Source organism: Helianthus annuus, chromosome 8, assembly GCF_002127325.2.
Source record: "Helianthus annuus cultivar XRQ/B chromosome 8, HanXRQr2.0-SUNRISE, whole genome shotgun sequence".
NCBI lineage: Eukaryota > Viridiplantae > Streptophyta > Magnoliopsida > Asterales > Asteraceae > Helianthus > Helianthus annuus.
In genome coordinates this window covers 61,215,103-61,231,368 of record NC_035440.2, presented here as the reverse complement: position 1 = coordinate 61,231,368, position 16,266 = coordinate 61,215,103, and the positions used below count along the sequence as shown (strand labels likewise).

At 35.9% G+C, this 16,266-nt stretch overlaps 2 long non-coding RNA genes across 3 annotated transcripts; both read left to right on the top strand.

Annotated features, from left to right (window-relative positions):
• The first annotated feature begins 10,067 nt into the window (after window positions 1-10,067).
• LOC110872980 lies at window positions 10,068-11,929 on the top strand. Of its 2 annotated transcripts, XR_002554841.2 has the most exons (6): window positions 10,070-10,382; window positions 10,468-10,559; window positions 10,764-10,842; window positions 10,963-11,088; window positions 11,167-11,235; window positions 11,351-11,803. It is a non-coding gene; the product is annotated as an uncharacterized LOC110872980 (long non-coding RNA). The 2 variants fall into 2 exon arrangements; XR_004865247.1 differs by having other exon boundaries at window positions 10,068-10,382; window positions 10,963-11,235; window positions 11,351-11,929.
• A 545-nt stretch (window positions 11,930-12,474) lies between these two features.
• LOC118481291 lies at window positions 12,475-13,406 on the top strand. Its single transcript, XR_004865246.1, has 2 exons — window positions 12,475-13,097; window positions 13,198-13,406. It is a non-coding gene; the product is annotated as an uncharacterized LOC118481291 (long non-coding RNA).
• The last annotated feature ends 2,860 nt before the right edge of the window (window positions 13,407-16,266 follow it).

Here is a 16,266-nt window from a genome sequence, read left to right as displayed (position 1 = left end):
TGTTGGTCAGCCGCCGGGCTTTACTGACCCAATCCACAAAAACAAAGTTTATCTGCTGGACAAAGCGTTGTATGGTCTACATCAGGCGCCGAGAGCCTGGTACGAGACTTTGTCTTAACACCTACTCGCTAACCAGTTCATACGCGGAAAAGTGGATGCCACTCTCTTCACTAAAGTCGTTGATGGTCATCTTCTGATAGTACAGATTTATGTAGACGATTTTATTTTTGGGTCGACGAATGAGAAATTGTGCAAAGATTTCGAACAGGTGATGAAGCAGAAATTTGAAATGTCATCAATGGGGGAGATGAAATTCTTTCTGGGATTACAAGTTGAACAACTTCCTGAGGGAATTTTCATTCATCAAACGAAGTATGTGTATGATATTCTAGAGAAATTTGGAATGTCAAGTTCTACTCCAGCTGCTACCCCACTTGCGACTAATCATGGGATTCACCCAGATCTCACCGGAGACAGGGTTGATGAGACACTTTATCGATCCATGATAGGTTCTTTGATGTACCTAACTGCTTCACGTCCTGACATCATGTACCCAACGTGCCTCGCAGCAAGATTTCAGTCTAACCCGAGAGAATCGCACATGATTATTGTCAAGAGGATTTTACGATACTTGAAAGGCACACCCACATTGGGGTTGTGGTATCCTCGCAAAGGCGATTTTACACTCGAAGGGTTTTCCGATTCAGATTTCGGATGCTGCAAAATCAACGCGAAATCAACAACTGCAGGATGCCAGTTTTTTGGTCCGAGATTGGTTACTTGGCAGTGTAAGAAACAAACATCTGTGGCGCTATCTACATGTGAAGCGGAGTATGTTTCTGCTAGCAGTTGCTGCTCTCAGATCCTGTGGATACAGCAACAGATGCGCGACTACGGTTTGCAGTTTCTTAACACACCTCTGTTTGTTGATAATGAGGCCGCAATTAATATAACTAAAAATCCAGTACATCACGCTAAAACTAAACATATAGAGATTCGTCATCACTTTATTCGCGATTGCTTCGAGAAAAAGTTGATACGAATTGAGAAAATCCACACTGACGAACAAAAAGCTGATTTGCATACCAAAGCTTTTGATAAAAATCGGTTTCAATATTTGTTAAAACTTAATGGTATGAAATTGCTTTCGGTGTCGGATGGGGTTGTGAGCGTTGATGAGAGTACTGTTGCGGATGAAGATGAGAAACAATCTGCGATGGTTTGTTGGTTTTTTACTTGTTTTGGTATTTAGGGGGAGATAGTTAGTTGTACATAGTTTATTTTCAGAAAAATACAAAAACAGTAAAAAATGCAAAAATACAAAAACATGATAAAATTGAAAAAAGAGCTTGTGTATATAGGGAAAATGATAGTACATCAGCTAGACAATTACAGTATGCTAAAGATTTGGAAAGACAAAATGAGTTAAACAGTCTCACTAATGATGTGTCGATAGGTTTTCGTACATTTAGTAGATTTATTCGGGATATAAACCTAAAATTTCAAACTAGTGAAATTCGTGGGGAACACTACTTGGATATATAGGTAACCCCTGAAATCTCGTTTGAAAGGTCTCGTATTCTGACATACTAGGTGGTTATACTCTATGATGTCTGGGATATTATTCCGGGACTTCTGCTGAACGGTAGTTCTGACCTAGTCCTTGGCTAATACTTTATCCAAAATGCTTGAAACATAGCATGAAGCCCTCAGCTGATTAGACAATAAAATTGATAATCAGTTGTTGTAGCTGAAAAGATCCTCTAAAGGGGACACACTGCAAAGTCGAAGCTGATATCTCTCTGCTGAACGGAAGTTCTGACCTGAGATCCCTCAGTTCTCGCATTTAACCCCTAATTTATGTACAGACATCATTGTAGTATTCTTGCTTGTAAGACTGAATATTGGGATTGTGGATACGGGAGTATATTCAAGAGGTGGGACACATGAATTGATCTATGTTCTTAAAACACTTAAACGGTATCCTGAATAGATTGAAGTTTGTATGAGAATTTAAGATGGATCAGTATATCGACAATCGAGGTGAATTGTTTAAGTCTGAGTATGTAATGTAGCTTAACGGTACTTGTAATCTGTCTGATAAGCTGATATGATTCCCTAACACGCTCACCAAAAATAATTTTTGTAAATAGTTTATTTTCTGCAATTTAAGTTTTCTGTTATTTCATTTCTTAGTTTAGATCATTTTTTAAATCCAAAAAGATTTTATTTCTGCTTTATTTTAGACAAACCAGAGTGGAAAGTTGATTGTCGGATTCTAGAAAGATGAAGCAGATGCAGGAGATTCTGAGCTGAAGATCGAGGAGAGCTTACATTGTTGGAAATATGTTTGTTTTCAAAGTCACAAACAAGTTCATTAAGTTGATACTTGTTATTTTCAGAAAGAAAATTGGAAAATAGTTTTACTAAATCAGTTTGTTTCGTCAAAAGATCAACCAGGGTCATTAAATTGAACTTGGTAGATTAATCAAGTATTCAGGGTCATTAACTTGAACTTGAAAACTTGAGTGGATTTCTAAAGCTGATTGCGTTAGTGTTTATTGCTATAAAAAGATAGATTGTAATGTTATTGGTTGAGTAACAGGTTTGGACGATATTTCCCAACGGAGGCAAATTGCAAAAGCTTGAACCAGATATCTCAAGATTCCAGCATAATGAGAGGGGGAGTCAGTGAGAGGGGGAGTCTGGATCAACAGCTAATGGGAAGTTTGTAGATAGAGCTAGGAGACAGTCTTGGAACCTGTGAAGAATGCTTATGAGGAGAAGACAGAGTTTGTGAAAAGACAAAGACTGGAGACTATGGATCTGAAGATGCTAAAAGACTACGTCAACATCCAAGGGGGAGTCTGTTGATACAAGAAACGTCTGTTGACTGCGTCTACAAAAAGTCTGAAGTCAAGAATGGTCTATATGGGTCAAAGTGTAAATTTTGTGTAAAATAGACTTAGGATCGCTTATTAGTCATTGTGTTGATGTGGACCGCTTTTGTGTCACTTATATGGATCGCTTATAGGACAAAGGGTCTGGATCGATCATGTGTCATGTCGTAAGAGCGACCCTGGATCTCTATATATAGGTGTGAGTGGTTCATAAGTTGTAACAGTGTATGTGTGTGCTACGGTGCTGAAACTCTACCAAATTTTATCAGAAAGCAATAGAAACAATCGGAATTGAAAGGATTAAGCTGTTGTAACTTCATATATGTTGATTCCGCCTTCATACATGAAGATGAACTACCTTGACTGACTTTTAGGGTCATACAACGGTCCAATAAAGAGGAAGAAGAAAATGGTCGGCGACAAGCCACCTGCGGGCAATGATTCTGGTTCGTCAAAGCCAGAAGAGCCATTGGTTGAGGTAAAAAAGGAGAATTCAGGTTTAACAATGAATGATGCAAACTTTCCACCATTGTTGAACAAGAATTCGAAATCACCCAAGGACCGTCAGGCTTGGGTGAATCTGTTTAAATGAAAAACCTGACTTGCCGGAGTTCCCAGGTTGGTAAGAGTGGAACATGAATCGGCATATTTCTTGAGAAATTTCACTCTGGTGATTTTTCGCCTTAAATGTGGTAAATCAGGGACATTAAATTGTACTTGATTTTCTACAGATGGTTTATGGTAAAACTGAAAATGATAAATCTTTCTAATGTTTGAAGAAAACAAGATGATGAGATAACCCCGAATCTACAAGTGATCAAATCAACAAAACTTATTTTCCGGAAAAACCATTCTGATTAAAACAAACTTGAGTGTTTTGAAATCATTATGGGAAAATACTTTGTTGTGAGGGGGAGTTCTGATTGTTTACGCCATGTGGATGGAGAATTGATGCGATTCTCATCAAGTTGTCAAATTTTGTACAGTTCGTTTCAAATTTTCCCAGAAAATCAAAATTGAAACATATTTTGATTTTAGGGGGAGTAAAAATTTTTAAAAAATTAGAAAATTTGAAAATGTCAAAAACATTGAAAAATTAAAAATGAGTTTTGGTGCAAATAGGGGAAATGATAGTACATCAGCTAGACTGGCACAATACGCTAAAGATTTGTAATGTATAAATGCAATAAGCAGTCTCGCTAAAGATGTGCCGGTAGGTTTTCATAGAATTAGTAGATCAGTTTGGGATATTAACATAAATTTCACTTGCGTCTACGTGGGGAACACCTCCAGGATATATAGGTAACCCCTGAAATCCTGTTTGAAGGGTCCCGTATTCTGAGATACTAGGTCTTTATGCTCAGTGATATCTGGGGTATTATCCCGGGACTTCTGCTGTATGGAAGTACTGACCTAGTCCCCGGATAATACTTTCTGCAAAAAGCTTTGAAATACAAGCTCGCCCTCAGCAATTTGATTAAACAATAAAATTGATAATCTTTGCTGTTGTAACAAAAGATCCTCTAAAGGGGACCCACCTAAAGTCGAAGCCGTCATCTCTCTGCGTATACGGAAGTATCGACCTGAGCTCTCACGGCCCTCGCACATTACCCCTTTACAGATATCAGCTGTGGTATACTCACCTGTAAGACTGAATACTGGGGTCTGGATACGGGAGTATATACTGAGGTGGGACACATGTAGATGTTTAAGTTCTAAAACACTAAATCTGTATCCCGAACAGGTTGAGCATTTTGTGAAAATTTAAGTGGATCAATATATCGACAATTAACGCGAACTGTTTAAAAGCTTAAAATGAAATAACAGCTTAACGGTGCTAGTGTCTAGTCAGCAGCTGATATGATCCTCTTGCACGAACTCACAAAAATATGTTTGTATATATTTCATTTCTGCATTTAATTTTTTTGTTATTGCATTTATGTTTCATTTTTGAAAAATTCAAAAAGATTTTCGACAACTGATGTTGGAGAACTGAAATTCAAAATCTTAAAGGCTAAACATGATGAACAAGAGGTTTGGTTAAATTGGTTTGAAGTGTTTAATCAGATTTTGAAAAGTTGAATAGGTTTTAAATGAGAAAAATTCTTGAATATTCTCGAATGATTAGTTGATTCATTAAGTTGAATCAAAATTATGTTGGTTTGTGATAGAGTGTTTGAGTTGTGCAGGTTTCTAATCCTGTTGCTACGGAAAGCCAGGAGATACATCAGAACCTGAGAAGAAGTTTAAATTGATAAAGCCAGGAGTTGATTTCAATGGTGATAACAAATTCCAGACAGCGATCCCAGCATGATGATAGGGGGAGTCTGAAGAAAGTTAGAGCCAGAGAAAGATCCAGGTACTTAATTCCAAGAAGAGTTCCTGAAGAAGACCGATTAAGAGTGAAGAGCTGTCAATGTTTGAAGACTCTCACTGAAGATTCCGTCAACATTCAAGGGGGAGTCTGTTGGTGCAGTTGTCTGTCGACTACATCTTAGTTCGAGTCTTAGGTTAGGGCTGATTGTACAGTGAACGGAAATCAAGAAACACATAAGATTAGATAGGTTCGCTTATATGTCAATATTGTAGGTTCGCTTATGTGTCCTTGATAGGTTCGCTCATTTGTAACTTGATAGGTCCGCTTTTATGGTCATGTCCATATAAGCGAACCCATCAGCCTATAAATAGGTGTCTGATGAGTTGATCTAGTAGAACAAATGTGTGTGTGTACGGCGAAGCGCTGCCAATTTGTCTCCAGAGCTTGTAATTGTTAGCAGATCAATAAACGAGACGTTAAATAGTGAAATCAAGCTATACGAAGACCGAATCAATGAATTCCGCCTCTGATTCTGTCTAAGTACTCTTCTGATCGACTCGTCAGGTCGTATAACGATCCTACATGCTAATTGAACATTCCAACCATTTTGATGTTATGAGTTGTATATACATGGCTAATAGTTGAATCATAGACTTGATATAAGTAGTGTAAAATTCATGCCCACAAGGTGTTTGATGTATTGCCTAAATGAACATGAATTGTTGAAAAATATGAAAGAATCATATAATTGAGATTTTGATAAGTTGTGTGTCATATATTGCACTATGAGTTCTAAATGTTAGATCGGATTGAACTTTATAGGCAATTTGGGTGAAGCATCAAGTGGTCAAGCCGGGGCAGACACACGCTTGAAAGGAAAGCTTTATGATACGTGGCTTTATGCTTCGTAGTATTTGTTAAATTTATTTGTCATTGGTGAATATTGAACGAGGAAGTAATACTCATGAAGTTCGGTTCATTCATAAGTGATGGATTTCATACGAATGAAACAAATGGATAAATAAAAAGGTGATAAGTTGGTTTGTTCATAAGTGATGGATTTCACATGAACGAACCAAACGGGTCGAATAAAAGAATAATGAGTTTGGTCGATCATAAGTGATGTATTCACACGAACGAACCAAACGGGTTAAATGAGCGTAAACCGGGTTACGGGAACATGGATTAAAATATGGCAAAACCGAGAAATGGGTTAAATATAAAGGATGTGAATTCCTCGGGGTAAATTAGGTAAAAAATACGTTTGGGTAAAGGTTAGCCAAAGGGGTCAAACAAGTGCGAACGCGAACCGGGTAACGGGAGCGTAAAACGCAAGTCTAGTATGCCCGGACAATGGGTAAAGTCGTAAGGATTTAATACTTACCAAAAGATGTGAGCAATATAGGCTAAATGTTTAAGTACGTGAAGCGGGTCAAATAATTATGCTCATGAACCGGACAACGGTGGCGTAATTCATAAAAGTTATGAATCTGGGATAAGGATTTTGGGTTAATTACGTAGGAAAATGTTTGACGATTATTTAGAAACAAGTTTGAAGCAAAACGGATGAGAATTTGAGAAGTTATGAAATTATTACTTAATAAGGGAAATGCTGGAAATTTGCAGCTCCCCTGTGCTGTAAGCTACGACAGAGTTTCGTAAGCTACGGTAGGGGTGTGCTGTTTAAAACAGAAGACACATGCCGTAAGCTACGACAGACTGCCGTAACTTACGGCGAGTTGTTTGGCAATTTTTTTGTTTTATTTCCTTTGGTAATCAGGCTTATTATATACGTTATAAATTCCATATAACTAACGTTCTTGATGTTTTTTAAATCTAGGTAGTTGTTATGAAGTCACGGATGATGATCAAGCATTGTGATGAACCGAACACAATCTAAGATCAAGCTTCTGCATTTTGTTTAGTTGTTTGTGAAACCAAACATCGATAACATGTAGTAATGCTTTCGAATACTTATGAAGTTGTAATTAACATACAATGGCGTATGGTCTTGTATTTACATTACGAATATATATATACATATATATATATATATATACATATACATATATATATATATATATATATATATAAACTTTTATAAAATTTTCGTTAATTAAGTTAGGGTCTTACATTATTTCTGACCGATTTAAAGGGAGGCTATAAATAGTGGCGGAGCTTGACCAAAAGTTTCGAGGGGGCGTAAAGTCATGGGACCCAAATTATTTTTTCTATTGTTAAGTTTTGGGTCGGGCCGGCTATTCGATTCGGGTCGGGTCAAATAATAATAGTTCCAAATAAAACTAAAAAAAAATTCATTTATTCAAAGGACCCGTTCTTACATATTAAAAATCCAAATATTGTTTAACAAACAAAAGATCTCTCTCTCTCTCTCTCTCTCTATATATATATATATATATATATATATATATATATATATATATATATATATATATATATATATATATATATATATATATATATATATATATATATATAGGGAACCGCTAAAAGGAAAACCACCCCCAGTTGTAAGAACCGCGAGAACCACTCTCAACCAATCAGAATATGACAACCAAAAGGGTATTTTGGTCATTTACATCAAATGTCAAATCCCTGTCTCTTCTCCATTTAATGCACCAGACACTTTCTCTCTCTTTATAATATCTTTGAACTTTCTCTCTCTTTATAATTTACCACATGTTTCTCTCTCTTCATAAGAAAAAAAACCCCAATTCCATTTCTGTGCACACAAATGTCTCACCACAAATTCTATCTCTATGCACACAATAAAGATTCGCCGGCCAAGATCCATTCTGTTTCTCTCGTCTACTCGCCGACCGGAACACTTACACCCCCCTTCTTCTTCTCCGGTGAGCCGCACCCCTTCCTCTCCCTCTCTTCATCATAAAGATTCGACCACGGATCGGATGTTTCAGCGCCGATTCCGAGCGGCCAAACCCACCCGAACCTCCTTGCTCTCCCTGAACACCGTCGGGCGACGACATTGGAGGCGCCGCCGCTGCGGCGGCGGCGTGGCTTCTCGAGGGCAGTGAAGAGATAGGGAGGCAGGAAGGAGAGAGAGCTGATCAACGACGGCGAAGAGAGATTGGAGGCGCCGTCGCTGCGGTGGTGCCGGTGATTGAGTGATGGCTATCGGTGGTTGATTTGTTGGTTTAAACGGGTTCAGGTTTGTTTTTCGGTTGTTGATTGTTGGTTTGATCTGTTGGTTCAGGGTTGTTTTCGACTGTTGATTTGTGTGTTGATTTGTTGGTTTAATCTGTTGATTTGTATGTTCTACTGTTCTTGAATCTGATGGTGGTATGTTGGGGGTTTGATTTGGGTGTTCTACCTTTCTTGAATCTGATGGTGGTATGTTGGGGTTTAATCTTGAATCTGATGGTGGTATGTTGGGAGTTTAATCTTGAATGTTGAATATGGGTCTTGAATCTGGGTTTGAATGTTAAATCTAGGTTTTTAATTTTGTTGAATCTGGGTTTGAATCTCGGTTTAAATCGGCTGTGATGATGCAGAAAAAAATACTGACGATGGCGCGGCAAGGATGGCGTAGTGTAGGGTTTTGAACCTGCAACCCCACTTTGCAGCCTCTGATTATCGGAAAATCTGAGCCAAAACTTCGTTTTTTTTCAAGAATCCTCTCGTTCTTTTGAATTTTTTGAGGCGTCGATGATGATAACAAAGTATCTGAGACACATCCCGATTGTGCGATTTTCTGGGTGCGTTCGTTTTTGTAAAAAAAAAAAGTTAAACCGTAAACTTTTTAACGTAAACCGTAAACTTTTTATCGTAAAACGTAAAAACGTAAAAAGTTTTACGTAAAGCGTAAAAAGTGTTACGTAAAACGTAAAACGTAATACGTAAAAAGTTTTACGTAAAACGTAAAAATTTTAACGTAAAACGTAAAAACTTTTACGCAAATCGTAAAACGTAAAAAGTTTAAAATTTTTAACGTAAAACGTAAAAAGTGTACAAAAAGGGCGCGTTAAAAAAAGTGAAAAAAACGGCGCGTTAAAACGGCGTGTAAAAAGCGTGTAAAAAATCTGGCGCGTTAAAAAACGTCGAAAAAACGGCGCGTTTAAAAAAACGACGCTTGAAAAAAACGACGCTTGAAAAAAACGCGTAAAAAACGGCGCGTTAAAAAACTTCGGAAAAACGGCGCGTAAAAACGTGTAAAAAACGGCGCGTTAAAAAAACGCCGATTGAGAAAAACGACGCCTTAAAAAACAGTGCGTTAAAAAACGGCGCGTAAAAAACGACGCTTGAAAAACGGCGCGTTAAAAAACGGCGTTAAAAACGGCGCGTCAAAAAAACGTAAAAAGTTTAACGTAAAACTTAAATTGTAAAAAGTATAAAAATCTTTTAAAAAATCTGAATTTAAAAATGTTTTTAATAAAGAAATTATGTTTAAAAAATAAAAGTAATAAAAAGTAATTAATGAATAGGACAAAAAGGCAATTAAATATAATATATATAAAAAGAAAAAAAAAGTAATTTTACTTAAATACCCTTTTCAATTAAAATATTAAAGACATAATAAGACAAAAATACTTTATATTATTTTTAAATACTTTTAATCTCATCCACCAATCATCTTGATCTAATGGCTAGAAAGTGGTTCTCGCAGTTCTTACAACTGGATGTGGTTTTTATTTTAGCGGTCCCATATATATATATATATAATATACATATCCAAAGGACTTCTTAAGGTCATTGAAATTTTATTAAAACACCCCTAAAGCATGTTGTACAACATTATAAAGCACAATATAATTTACAATCCCAATTCTGCCCTTCACTCAAAAAAAAACACACGGGGTAGCTAATGGATTAGGGTTTACATTCATTTCAAAACATTTCATATCCCACTGCTTTGCTTCCCTGCTCCTCTCTCTCTCTCTCTCTGGCGATTCCAGATCTAGATCTAGGGTTTGTCTCCAAGGCGATTTAAGATCTAGCCTTTCTCATTGACACCAGATCGAGGATCTTCAAGGTGGGTTTATGGCATCTTCAAGGTGAGTTTTGCCATCACCAATCTCCAAAGAATCAAGCAATCTGACCCAGGGTTCCAACTAATGACGAAGGTCGACAAATTAGAGTTTTGACTACCGATCTACTTCTACATGTATGCTCTGCAGACTATCAAGGTACGATTCGTTCATTTTTAGTTCGTATTTTTGGTGGGTTTATGGCATGGGGACTGATCTAGCAAAATCCTATTTGTATCTTTAGGGTTTTGAGGTTACATGATTAACAGAGGTGAAGATGGAGTCACGAGTTAACAGAGGTGAAGATGGAGTTGAAGGGGTTCTTCTACATCACAGGTTTCGTTTGATTTTCGTAGTGAATATTGTAGCGTGGTTTTAATTCACAGAGTTTCAATTTTGATTTGATTTTTGTGAACTGGGGTTTTGTTCGAATTTTGGTTTTGGTCTACCCTTTTTAAGTTCTCCTTTCTAATTGAGAATTTGGATTGACCGTTACAGGTTGTTTCTGCGTTAATGTTTGGTGATTTTATGTATATGTAGGACTTTCACACCTTTTGTTGGGCATAATTAGCCTTATGGTCGAGTTTACTATGAAGGATTTTAAGATTCCACGGAACCTGTGAGTTTTTTTGAAGAAATAATTTATCTAGCCTTATGCTCTGTGTAATCATCAGCATATGCATTTTACTATTTATCTAGCCTTTGAAGAAATAATTTAAAGTTTTTTTTGATGTTTTAGGCATTAAAGTTAGACTTCATGCGACTTTTGAGCTGTTTGGTCCATTCAACCAGTTTGATTGGTTTACTCTTACCCAAATTCAAAATCAAGATAGAACATAACCCAAACTGACCCACTTGTAAATAAGTATGTTAAAGTTTTTTGTTAACCCATTAGTTTTGCTAAAAACTTTATTACTTTTTCATGTTGATTTGTTGTTTACAGCAATGGCAACCGGACTGGAATCAAAACTTCGTTATGCATCAGTTCATATTCTGTCTGATACCATGGAAGGTGTGTTTTCTTAATCTTATTTTTGTGATTTTTATTTTACCCTTTTGTTGGTTTTTATTGTTAACTACTCTTTAGTAGAATCTCTTTTAAAAAGTGTTTGCTATGCTGGCTTCAGCTGCAAGAAAACCGTCTGCTGCTGCTATTGTTGGGGTTGCTCATAGTTGTTAAAAGCCATCGCCTCTTGCGCCTAGGCCCATTTTTCAGGCGAGGCGAGGTAGTTGCGCCTTAAGTCGAGGAAATTGCGCTTTAATTCTCTAGGTGATGCACATTCCGGCGAGATTCCTAGGCTTAAAATTTAGAGCCTTCCGTTGAAAAGAATCGTTTTGAAAGAAATTGGGGGGCATGAAGGCGTTTGACGGTTCCTTAAAACACGTCATATCGTTCCATTTGAGTTTTTAGTAATCAACATTGACCAAGTAATTTTGTAGCTGTTGGCTTTCTTTGTTACTGTGCAATCTGGAGATTGCTAATGGGCTTCAGCCGTGGTTGGATCATCTCATTTTTAATAATCTAGCAACTAAATACTAATGTCATGGCATTCATTAGTGTTGTTTGTTACATTTGTTTTTAACTGTTATCATTAAGTAGACAGTAGGCAATACCAATATTGCTCATGTCATAGGACAAACCTATGGTTTAGGACCAATTTGACCGTTTGCTCTGTTAGATTTAAAAAAGTTTTTGTGTTTTTAAACGGGTTTTCAATTAAACTTTTTCTGTTTATGCATCATTATTTTTGGGAAAATTACTTAAATTATAAGTTTTTTTTAGCTTCAGAAGTAACCTAGGTAGCGATCTCATTAGCAATAGATACTCTTAATTTTCCAAAAATCACACCAGCAAATGATGTTTACAAAATTCTTTTAGCTCTTATAAACAATTAATTTTATCCATATCTCAAATCAAATATGCAGATGGCCTAATATAAGATCAAAGTTGCTGATTCTATATGGCAAATTTTGCACAAAGCTTTTGTACCAACTTCAGTTATCGCAAGGGAAATAACCCTAAACTCATCAACCTAAGTGAATTTGGTTTTGGTTATTGCTCAAAACCGAACCGCCCCGTATATAGCTCTAAACTCACCAACCTAAATGATATGTTTCCCGCTGCATCGCGCGGGTAAACGGCTAGTATATATATATATATATATATATATATATATATATATATATATATATATATATATATATATATAGGCTAATTATAATGAGAAAACTCAATCCAGTTGACTAAACACTGAAAACTTTAACATGTGGCTAGGATTGATCCACGTTTAAATTGATATTTGAAAGGAGCAAGGGCATGATAGTCATTTTCTATGTTACATTTTTGACATGTAGTGATGGGTTGGTGATGTCTGCACACGCAGACTTTCTCATCCCTTTACAACCTTCCTTCTTGTCATCTTTTATTAATGCTTGTAGTACTTGTTAGACTTTCTTCTTCTCTCACATCTTACTCTCACAACCTTCCAAGTTCCAGATCTCTACTCCATGGATATAATCTCAAGCCATAATCTCAACTCTCATTTCCAAGTTCTAGATCTCTACTCCATCTCTCTACCAACAACATCACCTCCTCCTTCCACCACCACCATCACCGCCGTAACCTACTTCCACCACCACCACCACCGCCGTAAATAATATGTTATGCTGTTTGAGTATAAACTCAAATTCGTTACTGGGCCGGAAAACTCTTTTTTAGCCCAAATCTCGCCGAGTTACAAGTACGAGTTACAATCAGGAACATAAACCCATCAAACAAACACAAACTACATACGACTCCTGTTGAGTTCGACTTGTTTCTACTTTGGTCTTCCTTCCCTTCAATCCCACCTAAATTCCAAACTCAAATCACAGGTAAATCACCGATCTACCATCCCTTCAAACCCTCAAACCATAATCCTCAACTTTCACTTTCCAAATTCCGATGTTGTTAAACTCTTTGTGTTTGTTTCAGATGAGGAAGTTGTCGGCGGCGGCGGTGGTGGCGGCCGTTCTGGTGGTTCTGACGGCGAACATGGGTGTTGTGTTGGGGATCAGGTTTGTTATCGATAGGGAAGAATGTTTCTCGCATAAAGCGGAGTATGGGTCCACTGTCAGATATTCGTTTGTTGTTATTAAGGTTGAAGGTGCCTGGCATTATAATGAAGATGGTGTTGATCTTGTGGTAATTATTCTTTTTCTTTTCATATGATTTCAGTTTGAAACCTATTTCGTTAATTCTGATGATTATGATTACCATGATGTTTTTTTGTTAGATCTAGTTATTGAGGTTTTTATCTTGAAAAAAGTCAAAATTGGGTTACTAGAATTAGGGATTTAAGGGGGGATTTTTTTTTTAATTTTTTTTAAGGGGAATAATCACAGTCAAATCCAATTTCAGGTGCTCGATTTGATTTTGAAGCCCTTTTTTTAAGCTTATTTGATTCAGGTGCTCGATTTGATTCATTTTTTAGGCTGCATTTTTAGTCTGCATTTTTGTTGTTTTTATGGATCTGCAATTTTTTTTGTTTAAGAAGATAAAGGTTTTTAAGTTCTTGTTTTATGGATCTGCAAATCCGATGTTAAAGATGATGTTTTTTTTCGAACCAGGCAAAGATCCAGTAAAATTACACATCCTTTTTTACGTTTTTTGAGGATGCTGAAGGGTTTTGTTCGAATTTTTTGTTCAAGAAGGTGAATATGTATGTTTTTAAGCTTTTTTTGCAAATCTGCAATTTTTTTACTCTGCATTTTTGTTGTTTTATCTATAACTTTTTTATTTTTTGTTCAAGAAGAGATGAAGGGTTTAGTAATGTAACAATTCTAATATGTTTTGTTAGTTACATATTTAAAAATTCTAAAAAACATAAATAGTTACATTTTATCGTGTTACATAAATAATGCACGTTACTGAAAATAAAGTGTGTTGTGTTTCTGGCATAAATTGATAATTAAAAAATGCATGTTACATTTTTTTCGTGTTACATAAATAATGCACGTTACTGAAAATAAAGTGTGTTGTACACTTTTTTAGACTGTTGTTTTTATTATTGATTACATCATTTTTTGTGTAAAATTTGTTTTAGATCTTGTTCAAGAAGGTGAATAAGTATGTTTTTTTCAACTTTGTTTGGAAATCTACACTTTGAAGATGATGTTTCAGATGTTGAAGATGATGTTTCAGATGTTGAAGATGATTCAAAAGATGTTTGATGTTGAACATAGTTACGAAATGTAACAATCAAAGAAAAAATGTCTGTTACATTTTTTTTTTGTGTTAGAAATGTAACAATCAATCAAAGCAAAAATGCCTAGGATTTATGTAGACTTTTGCTGTGTTGAATCTGAGAATTTTATATGTTATGGATTTTTTGGTTTTGTTTTTACCATGCTACATTTTATTTTTGCCTCAGATTTTTGTACATTTTTGCTGTATCCGTGTTACATTTTTTTTTTCACTGAGATTTTTGTACATTTTTGCTCTATGTGTGTTTGATCAGTGCTTTTGTTGATGGTCGCTTGAATGTCTTTGTTAATGGGTGATAGAATTTTAATCATCAGAGAGAGAAAACATAAAATAATGAAAGAAAAGTACTTTAATCAAGAGAGAGAGAGAGAGAAAATATAAAATAATGAAAGAAAAGTACTTTCATCAAGAGAGAGAGAGAGAGAAAACATTTCTTTGTTCCAATATTACCCTTCATTACATTAAATACATTAAAAAATTGAGACAAAGTACACAAAATCAATTGATGGGGCAAAAGTTAATCCTAGCCATCCATCAACTCTGATCAATGGTGATTAATGGGTTTTCAGGATTTAGTCAACTGGAGTGGGTTTTCGATTTATCCTTGCCCTATATATATATATATATATATATATATATATATATATATATATATATATATATACATATATATAGGGGACCGCTAAAATGAGAACCACCTCCAGTTGTAAAAACCATGAGAACCTCTTGATCCGGGACGAGTTGGACCAAATTTTTTTTCATAAACGTAGATGCGTGTACTACAAACACATTTGTAAAAAAAAATCAAAAAAAAATGTCGTGTGTGTAGTTTTTTACACCACAAGTTTTGTGTTTACGGGTACCGTAAGTTTTGTGTTTACGGGTACCGTAAATTTACGGTACCCGTAAAAAACTACACACACGACATTTTTTTTTTGAATTTTTTTTTACAAATGTGTTTGTAATACACACATCTACGTTTATGAAAAAAAATTTTGGTCCAACTTGCCCCGTACGGTGTAGTTCTCATGGTTCTTACAACTGGAGGTGGTGCTCATTTTAGCGGTCCCCTATATATATATATATATATATGTATATGAGGAGGAGGAGTTGGGTAGAAAGTGGGTTTTTCCTAGAAAGTCTAGGAAGCAATAAGAATGTAAGAATGTGACACGTGGCATGGAGAGATTTTAACTAAAAGGGCACTTATGTAATTTGACTTTTTTTTTTTGGAATTTTATCTCTCATTAACTAACAATGCATAAATTATGAAAACTGTTTCTCCATGATTTTCTGAATGGTTCTTCGTGATCTTTGTTGAACCAGATCAATGCTAATATTATACCTTTGACTTTGTTGAACCGGATCAATGCTTCTTCGTGATCTTCAGTCGATTGTGTTATATGATCAAGATGGGAAATTTGCTGGGGTCCGCAGGCCTAACTCTAAACTTCCAATTGAAATTAATGGTACAAAGATCGAAATTGTGGATGCAATTGGCAGTATTGGACTTGATATGAAGGTAATAATGCTGTGTTTTTTGGAATTTTATCTCTCATCGACGCTGTGTTTTACCATTCATGCTGCTAATGATGGAAGATTTCTTCACATTGTGTTTTAACAGCAAGCATACATGCTGGTAACGCTGGATAATTTCTTGACATTGTGTTTAACATCAAGCAGATTAATACCGTTGTATTTTAGCATTCATGCTGGTAATTAGAGGTGTACAAATCGGTTATTTTGGAAAACCGGTTACGGTTAATAACCGGTTCGGTTATTTTCAGCAAAAAAAAA